The following is a 12,459-nucleotide window of genomic DNA, read 5'->3' as shown; positions in this document are numbered from 1 at the left end:
AAACTTTTTAAATGTGAAAACTAACTCAAGCAGGTTGGTGTATTACAGATTTCACACTGGAATTCAATGGAACATTTTGTCTTTAACAAGAGCTTTCTCCCACACAAAGTATAGTGTTATGTTTTAGAGGACAGAAGGCTCATATTTGATAGTTTTATATCAAAACAAGCTGAATCACTTCAGCCATAACAAAATAAGTAGACTGTAGATCATCTAAATATATAATCTGTGCTGCACTATGATTTAAAAGCAAATCACAATAAATCCATGGGCTCTGGACAGTTTCCAAAATATTTTTGGTTTGTGATACAGCATTTCAAAATGTAATATTTTACTTTTATGATAGAAACTCTTGGCAGGAGATTTACTTCTTGAATGAAGACCACTATGTCTTGACTCTGATCTAATCAGAACATTCTCTTTAACAGTTTCAGTTGTATTTTGTTCCCAAACTCTAAATGAATCTACATGCATGTGGTATGCATAGATTAAGAGAGGTTATAACTAATAAACTGAAATTTTCTGTAAGACATCAAATATTTATAGAGAAGGTTACCTTTACTGTATGTCATGAAATAAAAATACATGCAAATTAATTTTCCAAAAGTTAGACTTTGTAGGAATATAAATATCACCTGCATACAAACATGTGTCATCATTGCTAAAGGCTTAGATTAAGTATAACTTAGATTATAGTAACATTAAGAAAATGACACATCACATTCCCAAAAATAAAATGAAGTTGTAGGGAAAAAGGGAAATGAAAATTCAAATCCCATTTCATTTAAACTTTCTGTAATATGTGGTAATATTTTTGGCAAGGAAAGAACCTTAAGCTACCCAAGCTCTAATGTAGAAAACATTACGGTTAGTAGGGTTAGATATTTCACTAATATACAGGGAGTTGTTTTATATGTTGAAAACACGTGCATTAGTTATTCAGAAGTTCAAACAGTTCAAAATTATGTCATGCTATATCTAGCTTCAGAAATTTGTTTATATGAAATAAAATGCTGTGGTTTGCCACAGTTACTACGGTTACCACAGGACTGAACAAAGGGACACGAATGCAGAAATGAAAACTTAAAACAAAAGAAACTTTTAAAGAAGAGGTCTGGGGAAGAAGAGGGCTCCTTTTCTAGTGAGCAAAGGCAGCAGCCCTGAGCTTCTACAGCCCTTCATATTTACTGGGTAGACAGAGCAGGGAGGAGCAGACAACGACTGGTCAGCTGCTTGATTGATCACAGGTTCACATTATTGCTAACAGGCTTCAATGTGCCTAATCACAAGAAACACTGCGCTCGGGGCGTGACTTCCCTCAGCATTCCTTCTGGGCGGCAGATGCAGTTTGTCAGTTTGCCAACATTCTGCATTTATGAAAACAGTTTGCTGTTTACTCATATAGCCTCCAGTGGTATACTGAGTTGATTACGATCCCCACTCTTTCGGCCTGCAACATCTCTCCCTGTGTTTTTTAATTAATTGAGAAAGGTAATTGCAGGCTGCACAGCCCTTAATTGCCGGTTGGTGGTTCTTTCAGTCTTCACATTCAAATTCAACTGGCTTATGGCTCCTACTGGGGGAACCAAGCCCGTGGTTGGGATCCATGGGTCCCTCCAGTCTCCCGTTCCGTGGTTGCACACATCTTGAGGGCACCCACACGGTTTGTACAATTCCTATAAAAAACACAAGCATACCCTCATCCCCACATTAGTAAATCAACCCAAGCAAAAGCAAAGGCTTTTGTGGCTGCAGCCAGGAGGCATGCCGTTGCTGAAGCATCTGCTCCGCAAGCTGTATCTCAGCTTCTGCCTCTTTGGTTAATTACCGTGGGGTAAAACTTTCCATTGATAACAAGAGGCAGGCTCTTTCTGATTAACAGAAGGCACAGAGAAAACAAATCAAGGCTTATTCTTCTCGTGCAATAGCACAGTAAAAAAATCAATCCTCAAGATCTATTACCATGAGAGACCAGTCTCTTGCTCCCATATCCATAAGCCCACACAACTTCTTTTCTTCAATCTGCACTGCACAAGTGGGTCTACTAGATACTACGGGTTGTGATAAACTTCCTATGTAGTTGTACTTCCAAATCCCTTGATTCCCTCATCTCTCCTTTCGTGGAGAAGGGTGCAATTTACAGGGAATAAGCAACAGTTCAGCAATATATTTTCCCAGTTCAAAAACTCAAAGATCTTGTGACATTACCACTACCTGAATTTCTCCTTCACAATCAAAATCAACAACTCCTGGGACTACAGTAATGCCCTATAAGTTAAGATGACTTTTGCCCAAAATTAATCCCATGTATCCTGTTGGCAAAGGTCCCCAAATACCAGTGGGAATCTTAGTGGGTTTGTTTCCTCCAATTAACGTAACCCGTTCTCTGACTGGGACATCCAATCCTGCGCTTCCAGGTGTTCCTGGGGAGAGGGAATCAATATGCCTCTGGAGACCCACCCCTGAAACAGAATTGTGGCCTGGATGGGGAATGTCCTCATTGTTTGAGGTGCCTGGGTCCAGGCCCCCTTCTCATTTCCAGACAGGGAGGTGCCGTTTTGATGACACTTTGAATGGCATTGATTAGCACAATGATTTCCCTTATTGCAATGAGGGCAAAGTCCTGGCATTTTTACTGTTGAGAGGGGAACTGTGTTGTAAGATCCCTTCTGTCCAGAGGTCTGACAGCATTCTTTTTTGAAATGTCCAATTTTTCTACACTTACAACATTTTCCCACTTTAGTCCCCTTAGATCAACTACCAAATCGGCCATTGCTTGAACCAACATTGTAGAGCAATGAAGCTCAGTTCCCATATCTTGACAAGCTCTGAGAAAACCTCCCAAGTTTTTTGTACATCTCACAGGTGCCAGTGCACATTTACAATCCACGTTTGCATTCTCAAAAGCCAAAGTTAAAATTAGCCTTCCTGTAGCCACAAAAGAAGACCATACAAGGCAATTTTCATCGTCCCTCTTGTGTTCACCACCCTCGATAGGTGCTGTGGGTTGTGCAAAAAATTATCTCGAATTTTGAAATAATGACAAAAGGACAATATGAACGAAATTCCAAACAGAAAAGAGAAAAGAAATAGTCAAATTCTTCTCCATGTTACCCTGATTCAAAAACTTCCCATTCTCTTTACCTCTTTAGGGCACTGACCTTATAGTGCTGCCAGCAGACTCATAAAGGGGTTTCTCATTCATCTGGTCAGTCTGACTTTCTCTGTTCCAGCAGACCTTCCTCGTTCAAGTCCCTATAGGATCCTATCTGTCCCTGTCTGTCCCTCTCTGTCCCTGCAAGTCTCTGCTAGTCTCTATCTGTCCCTGTTCGCCCCTGTTTGGGTGCCACTTGCCGCAGTTTGCCACAGTTACTACTGTTACCACAGGACTGAACGAAGGGGGGCAAATGCAGAAATGAAAGCTTAAAACAAAAGAAACTGTTTTAAAGAAGAGGTCTGGGGAAGAAGAAGAGGGTTCCTTGCTTCTAGTGAGCAAAGGCAGCAGCCCTGAGCTTCTACAGCCCTTTATATTTACTGGGTAGAAAGAGCAGAGAGAAGCAGATAATGATTGGTCAGCTGCTTGATTGATCACAGGTTCACATTATTGCTAACAGGCTTCAAATGGGCCTAATCACAAGAAACACTGTGCTTGGGGTATGACCTCCCTCAGCATTCCTTCTGGGCGGCAGATGCAGTTTGTCAGTTTGCCAACATTCTGCATTTATGAAAACAGTTTGCTGTTTACTCATATAGCCTCCAGTGGTGTACTGAGTTGATCACGACCCTCACTCTTTCAGCCTGAAACAATAAAATTCTGCAAGATGGTTGTGAAAAGAAATGAGGTAATGACAAATGGGCAGAAGTAAGGATATTTATTTATATCAGAATTTTAAGAGTATAAGAAATATGCTAGAATATTTTACTTAGGCCTCTTAAAAAACCCTTGAAAATATACCAACACAGATGTGTTGTTAGGCTCAAAACTTAGGCCTGGCTGAAAGAATATATTTATAAATGACATACATTAGAAACTACAAGTAAGTCATAGAAGGCAAAAGGGTATCCTAACATATTTAAGGGCAGTATGTCACTAATGTCACCAAGCTCAGCAAATGCCATTTCAAAAACACTGAAACAAAACTCATTACAATTGATTGGCATGTCCACAGTCAGGCTCTTCAAGACCAAGGCATCTTTCGCATATTTATTGCAAACTCCAATGCTGAAAGCCTAGCTGACCATTACCATCCCAAATGGTAGACTTTCCTGGGCTGTTAGCCAGAATGAACCTCCTGGGTGTGGATCAGCAAATGCTCCAGTTCGTGTTGTGAAGTGTGAACACAAGAAGAGAGCTGTCCCAATGCCCATATGAAGCGACCATATATGTGCCATAAAGTATCCTACTATGTTGGGGCACACCCAAAAGACTCAGAATGCTGTAACTGGGCTAGATAAAACCTGTAGCACTCATCAGAGGCACCTTTAACCTTAAATATTTTAGAGAAGAAAAATCCACAGATTAACCTGTTCCAGGTACTCAACCCAGGATCATTATACTTTTGACAAACATGAAGAGGGTAAATATTTAAAGTGAATTCTAATATTTCTATTTCTATACAACAACTCACTACCTACTCTTATAATGAAAATTGCCATGACAAATAGGTTGTAAGTATTGGTTCAGACACTGAATTTGCAAAGAAACACCAAAGAAGATGGGCATTCTAATACTTTGGTTACAAAGCAACAATAACAACAAAAAGTAAGCATACACAATTATAGATAGCAGGAAACTATTTTATTTACTAAGCAGGTCATGGTATCAGAGTTCTGAGTTATGTTAGCAACAAGATAACCTGTGCCTTAAAAAGAAACAGAAGAGACATTTATCACCATGCTGTTAGTAATATTCAGTATTAGACCTTGCAAATATCTGTCACCGACAATGCCTTATACTACAAGAGAATGAAAGATGAAAGAAAAGGTTGAGGAGCTGGAAAAATGAAAACTAGTAAGTTCTTTGTTGCATTCCTAAATTAAGGCATCTGCCCTGGTTAATCACCCAACACTACTTGCTTTCCTGATATCTTGGTCAATGACCAAGAATTCTAATGACCTAAGTATGGACTCTATTTAATATCTTCAAGTCACATTGTCTTACTCATACAGTCAACACAGCCCTCAATCGCACTGAAGGAATGTTATGCACTCCTCCTTCCCATCCCTATGGGATATTAGGCAATGCAGAATTCATTCCTTCCTTTGCCAAGTGTAATGCCTTGGTAATACACATCTACACCCTGCTGGCTTTGCAGGGAGTTAGTCAAATCCAGCATCAAGCGTCAAGCTCAGATCCCCTATATAGGAACAAATGGAATTGTCATAAATCTCTAAAATAATCTCTAATCTTGCATAAAGCTAAAATGTACCATTTATTTAGATCAAAGAAGCATAACTTTTGGAAACAATTGCTTTTCCCAATCTCTGACTGTACTTGCAATGATGGTTCCTGTTGATACTGATACACTGACTACAGCGACTCAGAGACAGTGTCCAGGACAAACACAGCTGAACTCAGATTTTAGAAAGCCAGGAGCATATGAAAAATGCTCAGTCATTGTTATTATGATCTTTTTTTTCCCTTTCCTTCCTTCCTTTTCAATGAATGAATGAATGACAGAGTCTTGCTCTGACACCCAAGCTGGACTGCAGTGGTACAATCATGGCTCACCGCAGCCTCAAACTCCTGGGCTCAACCAATCCTCCTGCCTCAGCTTCCTGAATACCTGGGACTACAGCGGCAGGCTACCATCCCTGGCTAATTATTTTAATTTTAATTTTTAGTAGAGATCAGGTCATGCTGTGTTGCCCAGGCTGGTCTTGAAATTCTTGGGCTCAAGAGATCCTCCTGCCTTGGCCTCTCAGATTGCTGGGATTATAGGTGTGAGCCACTGCACCTGGCCTATGATGATCTTAACTTATTCACACCTTTTGACATTGCCAAAAACTAAGTTTTACAAGATCTCTCACCATATCTCTGGGGATGGGAAGAGGAAGAGAAGGATAATGGTCTCATATTCATAATAGTATTTGCAGTGCCTATTCTCACAGTGATAAATGACTATAACCTTTTGAAGAGGATGAGTGAAAGAAAGAGGGAGGCAAGAAGGAATGAAAAAGGAGGTAAGGTCTTGGTAACATATCATCTTGTTTCTAAAGACAAAGCCCCTTGAACTGTTCCAAAGAAAACTTATAATCCAAATAAATAACAATGTACAGACATCACCAGGTCACACAAAAAAAATTTTTCTGAACCCAACTTCAAAGCATAAAATGAATATCCCTTTGGTGTAATATATTTTGGAAGGCAATTAAATTTGTATATAGTAATACACATTTATTTCTGGATTTAAGTACTATATTTGAAAAGTCCAATATTTGCATAAGTCCCCCTAAAAGACTTTTTATTTTTAAAAGTTTCTTTTAAAAACTTAAATCCTGGTCCCTTTGATCCAGACTAGCTTCAAATAGATAAGCAAGGAATTTCAAACAACCCAAAGATTTTAATGATTTCCTTCGGATCACCTAGCATTGGAGAAAACCTATGTAAGCTTGGGTTAAAAACAAAACAAAAAAAAACAGTATGAGTTATATAAGCAGACCCTACTCATTTTTTTATTTAGAATGAATTTGAAAAAGATGAACTATTCCCACACTTAAGTACAAATTTGGAAATAAAACAAGTTACCCTTACTTGCATTTAGAATGTATCAAACAAGGAGTTTGAATCTCAAATTTTATAAAAGTTATTGCAAAGATAAATACTATTTAGAGATTCCTATTTTATTTACTCCTTTTTTTTTTTTTCTTTTTTGGTAGAGATGTAGCCTTGCTATGTTACTGAGGCTTACTTATCTCAAACTCCTAGTCTCAAGAGATCCTCCCATCTTGGCCTCCCAAAGTGCTGGTATTACAGGCATGGGACACCATGCCCAGCCTTATCTACTCCTTTACTGAATGTTTAGCGCTAATACCTTGCAACTTTTTTTAAAGACAAAAAGTTAAGGAGTAAAAGCAGAGAGGAAAAAGAAAAAGGAAGCCCATCACAGATAATATCTTATTGCTAAGCAAATAGAAGAATGATTACAAGAGAAATATAATTCAAGTAATTTAGATATTTTATGATTCAACTTCTTTTGCAAATAAACTCTAACTTGGAAGTTCATATTCTAGATCATTTGAGTCTAACAGTAACATCTCTATATTGATACATGCAAGCTAGCATTTTTATATATAAAAGTGAATGGTCTTATCTATGAAAATAAAACTTAATTTATTTGCTTAATTTGTTAATATTCTATAAAATAATTTGGTCTTAATATTATATTTCACTTCTAACTATTGTATAGGTAAATCTTTAAAGAGAATACAAGCAACTACCAAGTACCAAAAAGGTGGGGTACAAGCCATACTTCTCACATCAAAACAAACCTACCTAATTTACTAAGTTCCAGTCACTATTTTTTTTTACTATATTCCAAAACTTTAAAGTCTAATTAGAAGTTTTTTCAAGTACAAAGTTCTTGTTTTTGTTTTCATTTTAGCATTTCTGCTATAAATATCTAGTCATGCAGGTTGCGAATGCAAATTGTCTCATATCCCAAGATCACATCACTGCATATGGCAACTATGCTTCATTCCTGCTCCCACTACATCACAGGTCAATACTCAGACATGAAAGCACGTCCCTATCACTCTGCCATTTTTCTAACTCACATTCTTTAGTGAAACCTCAAATAACCAAATAAGTTCAACAAAAGTTTACCTAAACTTAAGAATATACTATGATTGGCTTTATTATTCTGCTGGCTAATAAGGCCTGACAATAAAATGAAGTTAAAAAGAAACACTTTGATTAATCCATGAGTCAACCCACTATAACCTTTAAGAAACCCCTTTAAGAAAACGATTTCAACAAATGAGGAAACCAAGGCAAACAGAAATAGAGGAGGAGAGAATGAAGAAAGGAAGTAACAGAAGTAAAAAGAAAGGAAGTAACAGACTGTAAAGGAAATGTGGGAAAAGGAAAACAGCCATAAGCAGTAACAAGGTGATATATGTATGACATACACATCAAATAGTGGGAAGAACATAAGCAAAGCAGAAGCTAAGGCAATCTGAGGGAAAAGTAGGAAACTGAGGGGAGACGATAAAATACAACACTGGAAACAGGTAAGTCAGAAGAAAAAGTAGGTGCTTTATGCTGCAAAGTAATCTGGCTTCTAAAACAATTTATTGAGAGAAAAATACATAAATGGTCCAAATTGCTACTCTATGCAAACCTACAGATTAATTGCAGAGATATGAAGATATGATTAAGCCCTCTTGCAAACAGTGGCTCTTCTTTAAGTTCCAACTTATTATTTTTTCTTATAACCTCAAAAGATTCATTACAATTCTGGACACACAGCAACTTGGTTAAAGCACATTAGTAAGAGCTTATGAAAAATAAGGTACTTCTGGGAATTCCAGAGACAAGACTCAGATTCCTCCAGCCCATGGTCAAAGATCACATGAGTGCTGGCTGCTGCAACCACATATTCAATTCCTTGCTATTCTTTAAGTTGGCATCCACCATCTCACTCCCTCATTATAATCTCTTCCTAGTCCACTTGTAGTTCATAAGCAAGATGATTTGGTTTTCATGCCGGTATGTGAGATGTGCCTCCCTCAAACCTTGTTACTATGTTGGCACATTACCAGTTTGACATGAAAACAAATGGGCCAGGGATAGTGGCTCATGCCAATAATTCTAGTGCTCTGAGAGGCTGAGGCGGGAGGATCACTTGAGGCCATGAATTGGAAATCAGCCTTGGCAACATAGCAAGACCCTGTCTCTACAAAAAAAATACACAAACAAACAAAAAATTAGCTGGATGTAGTGGCATGCACTTGTAGGCTCAGCTATTTGGTAGACTGAAGCAGAAGGATTCTTTGAGCAATCCCAGGAAATTCCTGGGAGTTTGAGGCTGCAATGAGCTATGACCGCACCACTGCAATCCAGCCTGGACAAAAGAGCAAAACTCTGATTCAAAAAGAAAAAAAAATTAAAAACTAAAAAAAAATCTCTTCCATCTGTAAAAGAGGAAAAAGAAGGGTACTAGAAGGCGCCCTTCCTTTAAGAGTTCCTTAACCCTTGCTCTACAGTTTTATACTTGAAGCAAAGTAAATCCCAACTTCTCCCAGTCTCTTTGGTGCAAAGATACCCTTTGTTCTCTAGACAATACAAATTGGAAGCAGAAACAGGCTCTGGTTTACAGAAGATTCTCGCTGATGCTATGATATCACTTACTTTATACTAATATCTAATTGGCCTTCATTCAGTCTAAGGATCAACCAAGGAACAAAGCAAAAACAGGTTTTAACCAAAGCTGATATAATACAAGGAGGTAGAGCCTTTCAAATCACCTAAGCTAACCATCAGAAAAATAAGAAAACACAACTTGAGAATATGGACGATTCTCCCCTGAAGACGATTACTGTGAATTTCTTAAAGATACATATGTTGCTCATTTAGAGAAGACAAATTACCAGGGCTTGCCTAGGAAAAAAGTCAGCTAAAAAGGATGCCATCTCATTTATCTCAATACAGATACCCCAGTGCCTACTACAAGGATTCCAAAAGGTTCAAAATAACCTCGCCAATCACCCTCTTACATAAACCCTGGCCAAACTACCCTCAAAATGAGTCATAAACATCTCTACCTAAATGCAATTTGCTCACATTGCTCCTTTTCACTGCAAAGTCTCCAATGAGATTGACACAGCTGAATCCTACATATTTCTTCAAGGTACATCTAAATTTCCTTTTCTCTTTTTAGACTGCTTTGACTCAGAAGTCATTCTCTCTTTTGGTTACCTAACAATAAGGTCCTATTGGACATATTGGACATTTGCAGTATCTTAAGAGCTTATTTTTGTAGTTAAATTAAATTAATGCTATAATTGAACAAATCATGTTCACACATTTCAAATACAAGAAATGACTACTTACACCTCTAATATTTCAATCAATTTCACTATTATTTTCTAAGCTCACCGCACCTTCCCTCTGGGACATTTTTCCTACTGAGTGCACCATTTCGTATTTCTTTTAGAAAGGTTATGTGAATGGCAAATACTCTTATACTCTTATTCTACATATGTTAAAATGTCTTAATTTTGTCCTCATCCCTTTTTGTTTGTTTTTTGGAGACAGGGTCTTACTCCGACCCCCAGGCTGGAGTGCCATAGTGCGATCATGGCTCACTGCAGCCTTGACTTCTCCAGCTCAGGTGATTGTTCCACCTCAGCCTCTTGAGTAGCTGGGACTACAGGTACACACCACCATATCTGCTATTTTTTGTATTTTTGTTATAGAGACAGGGTTTTGCCATGTTGCTCAGGCTGGTCTTGAACTCCTGAGCTCAAGCAATCCTCCCACCTTGGTCTCCCAATGTGCTGGAATTACAGGTGTGAGCCACCACGCCAGCCTCATCCTTGAATAATAGTTTAGAAGGATGATATTAGGGATATCACAGAACCAGCAGACAACTTTTTCAGTTTCTGGTCACTAAACCATGTTTTTATCCTACTTTTGCCCCTTAGTTCACAGCTTACAATAAGACCACAGCCCCAGGCAGAGCTGGCAGCTAACATTTTAGTGTCTATTAACAATGATGGAAATCAGGCAGGGGGAAGGATTCTCCTGGCTTCCATCCCTTCCTTCAGGCATGAGCTCCCCCATCTCCTGAGAAGTGGCTGAGGAGTAGTTAAGCAACTTCCTGCTTCTGGCCAGGAGCTTGGCAGGCTCAGAGTTCCAGGCCTACTTACCGCTTTCTATTTCTGGTCACCTCCTGGTCCTTAGAGATGTTTTGTCTTGATTTTGAGACTAGGTATGTCGTTTTAGTTTTATCTTTTATATCCTTTTGTTGCCGTGTGGGATATAGTGTTGAAACGAGACCTTCATGGAGCCACCTGACTGGAACTCTCCTATGTTCCTCCTTGACACTGCAGTGCTCAGCATGGTGCCGACTATAGAAGAGTTGATAAATGCTGATAATTTTTACATGATAAGTTCAAGTAAATGTGCATATATGCAAACATGCCAATGGGATCCTGAATAACAAGAGAAATAACACATTCATAAACAATTCTAGTGCAATATAGGTTTTACTTGCTTTGATTTATAACAACCATATTGTCCATTTTATCCAAATGAATGTAATAATATCCTGGGTTATTCATAATGAGCTTCAAACAGTTACAATTTTTTTTTTTTTTTTTTTTGAGACAGAGTCTCGCTCTGTCGCCCAGGCTGGAGTGCAGTGGCGCAATCTCGGCTCACTGCAAGCTCCGCCTCCCAGGTTCACGCCATTCTCCTGCCTCAGCCTCTCTGAGTAGCTGGGACTACAGGCGCCCGCCACCACGCCCGGCTAATTTTTTGTATTTTTAGTACAGACGGGGTTTCACCGTGTTAGCCAGGGTGGTCTCGATCTCCTGACCTCGTGATCCGCCCGCCTCGGCCTCCCAAAGTGCTGGGATTACAGGCGTGAGCCACGGCGCCCGGCCTGGTTGCCCATTTTTATGGTTATTTCTTGATGATAAGTGAAACAAGGGGTGGATTATTCATGCCTCCCCTTTTTAGACCATATAGCGTAACTTCCTGATGTTGCCATGGCATTTGTAAACTGTCATGGCGCTGGTGGGAGTGTAGCAGTGAGGACACCAGAGGTCACTCTCATCGCCCTCTTGGTTTTGGCGAGTTTTCGCCGGCTTCCTTACCGTACCTGTTTTATTAGCAAGGTCTTTATGACCAGTATCTTGTGCCGACCTCCTGTCTTATCCTGTGACTAAGAATGCCCCAACCTCCTGGAAATGCAGCCCAGCAGATCGCAGCGTTATTTTACCCAGCCCCTATTTAAGATGGAGTTGCTGTGGTTCAAACGCCTCTGATAACTTTGTATACACCTTAGAAGTTACATTGTTCAAACAAGAAAAAAGTTCCCCCAAAGCACATCAAACTGTTTTTTCCAGGAGTGGAAATAAATATGCCATGAATCTGTTTATTTTCTTTCCTGGTCTTCTTATAACTTAGTATCCATTTTAGACAGCTCTAAAAAGAGCTAAGGGTCTAATAAAGATGCCACTATTTATATGTTGAATACATTTGCAGTATCTTCAAGTGGTAGGTTTTAAAAAAAAGTAACTGCTGGTAATTAAAAGTTGATGCTCGGTAGAAGGAAACTAAAATACTTGAGGGCAGGAAATAAGACTTCCTTCTTGATATTTCTGGAGTTTGCCTAGCAGGTGCTCAAAAGTTACATGAATGGATGAAACCACCCACTGCTTGTTAAACTTTTTAGATAACATATTTTTACAGATAGCACTACAGCAATACATAGTGAATGGTAACATTTT

General features: G+C 38.9%; 1 protein-coding gene and 1 non-coding gene across 2 annotated transcripts in view; one reads left to right on the top strand and one right to left on the bottom strand.

Annotated features, from left to right (window-relative positions):
• The window catches only part of DISP1 (dispatched RND transporter family member 1), a 166,244-nt gene that overhangs the window by 76,433 nt on the left and 77,352 nt on the right, over nucleotides 1-12,459 (bottom strand). The gene's annotated exons all lie outside the window — the stretch shown is intronic.
• Nucleotides 8,667-8,770, top strand: LOC116458167 (small nucleolar RNA U13). Its single transcript, XR_004245232.1, has one exon. It is a non-coding gene; the product is annotated as a small nucleolar RNA U13 (small nucleolar RNA).

This window comes from Hylobates moloch, unplaced genomic scaffold, assembly GCF_009828535.3.
Source record: "Hylobates moloch isolate HMO894 unplaced genomic scaffold, HMol_V3 SCAFFOLD_18, whole genome shotgun sequence".
In the NCBI taxonomy this organism is placed as follows: domain Eukaryota; kingdom Metazoa; phylum Chordata; class Mammalia; order Primates; family Hylobatidae; genus Hylobates; species Hylobates moloch.
The sequence above is the reverse complement of the archived record's forward strand: the minus strand, read 5'-3'. Positions and strand labels throughout refer to the sequence as shown.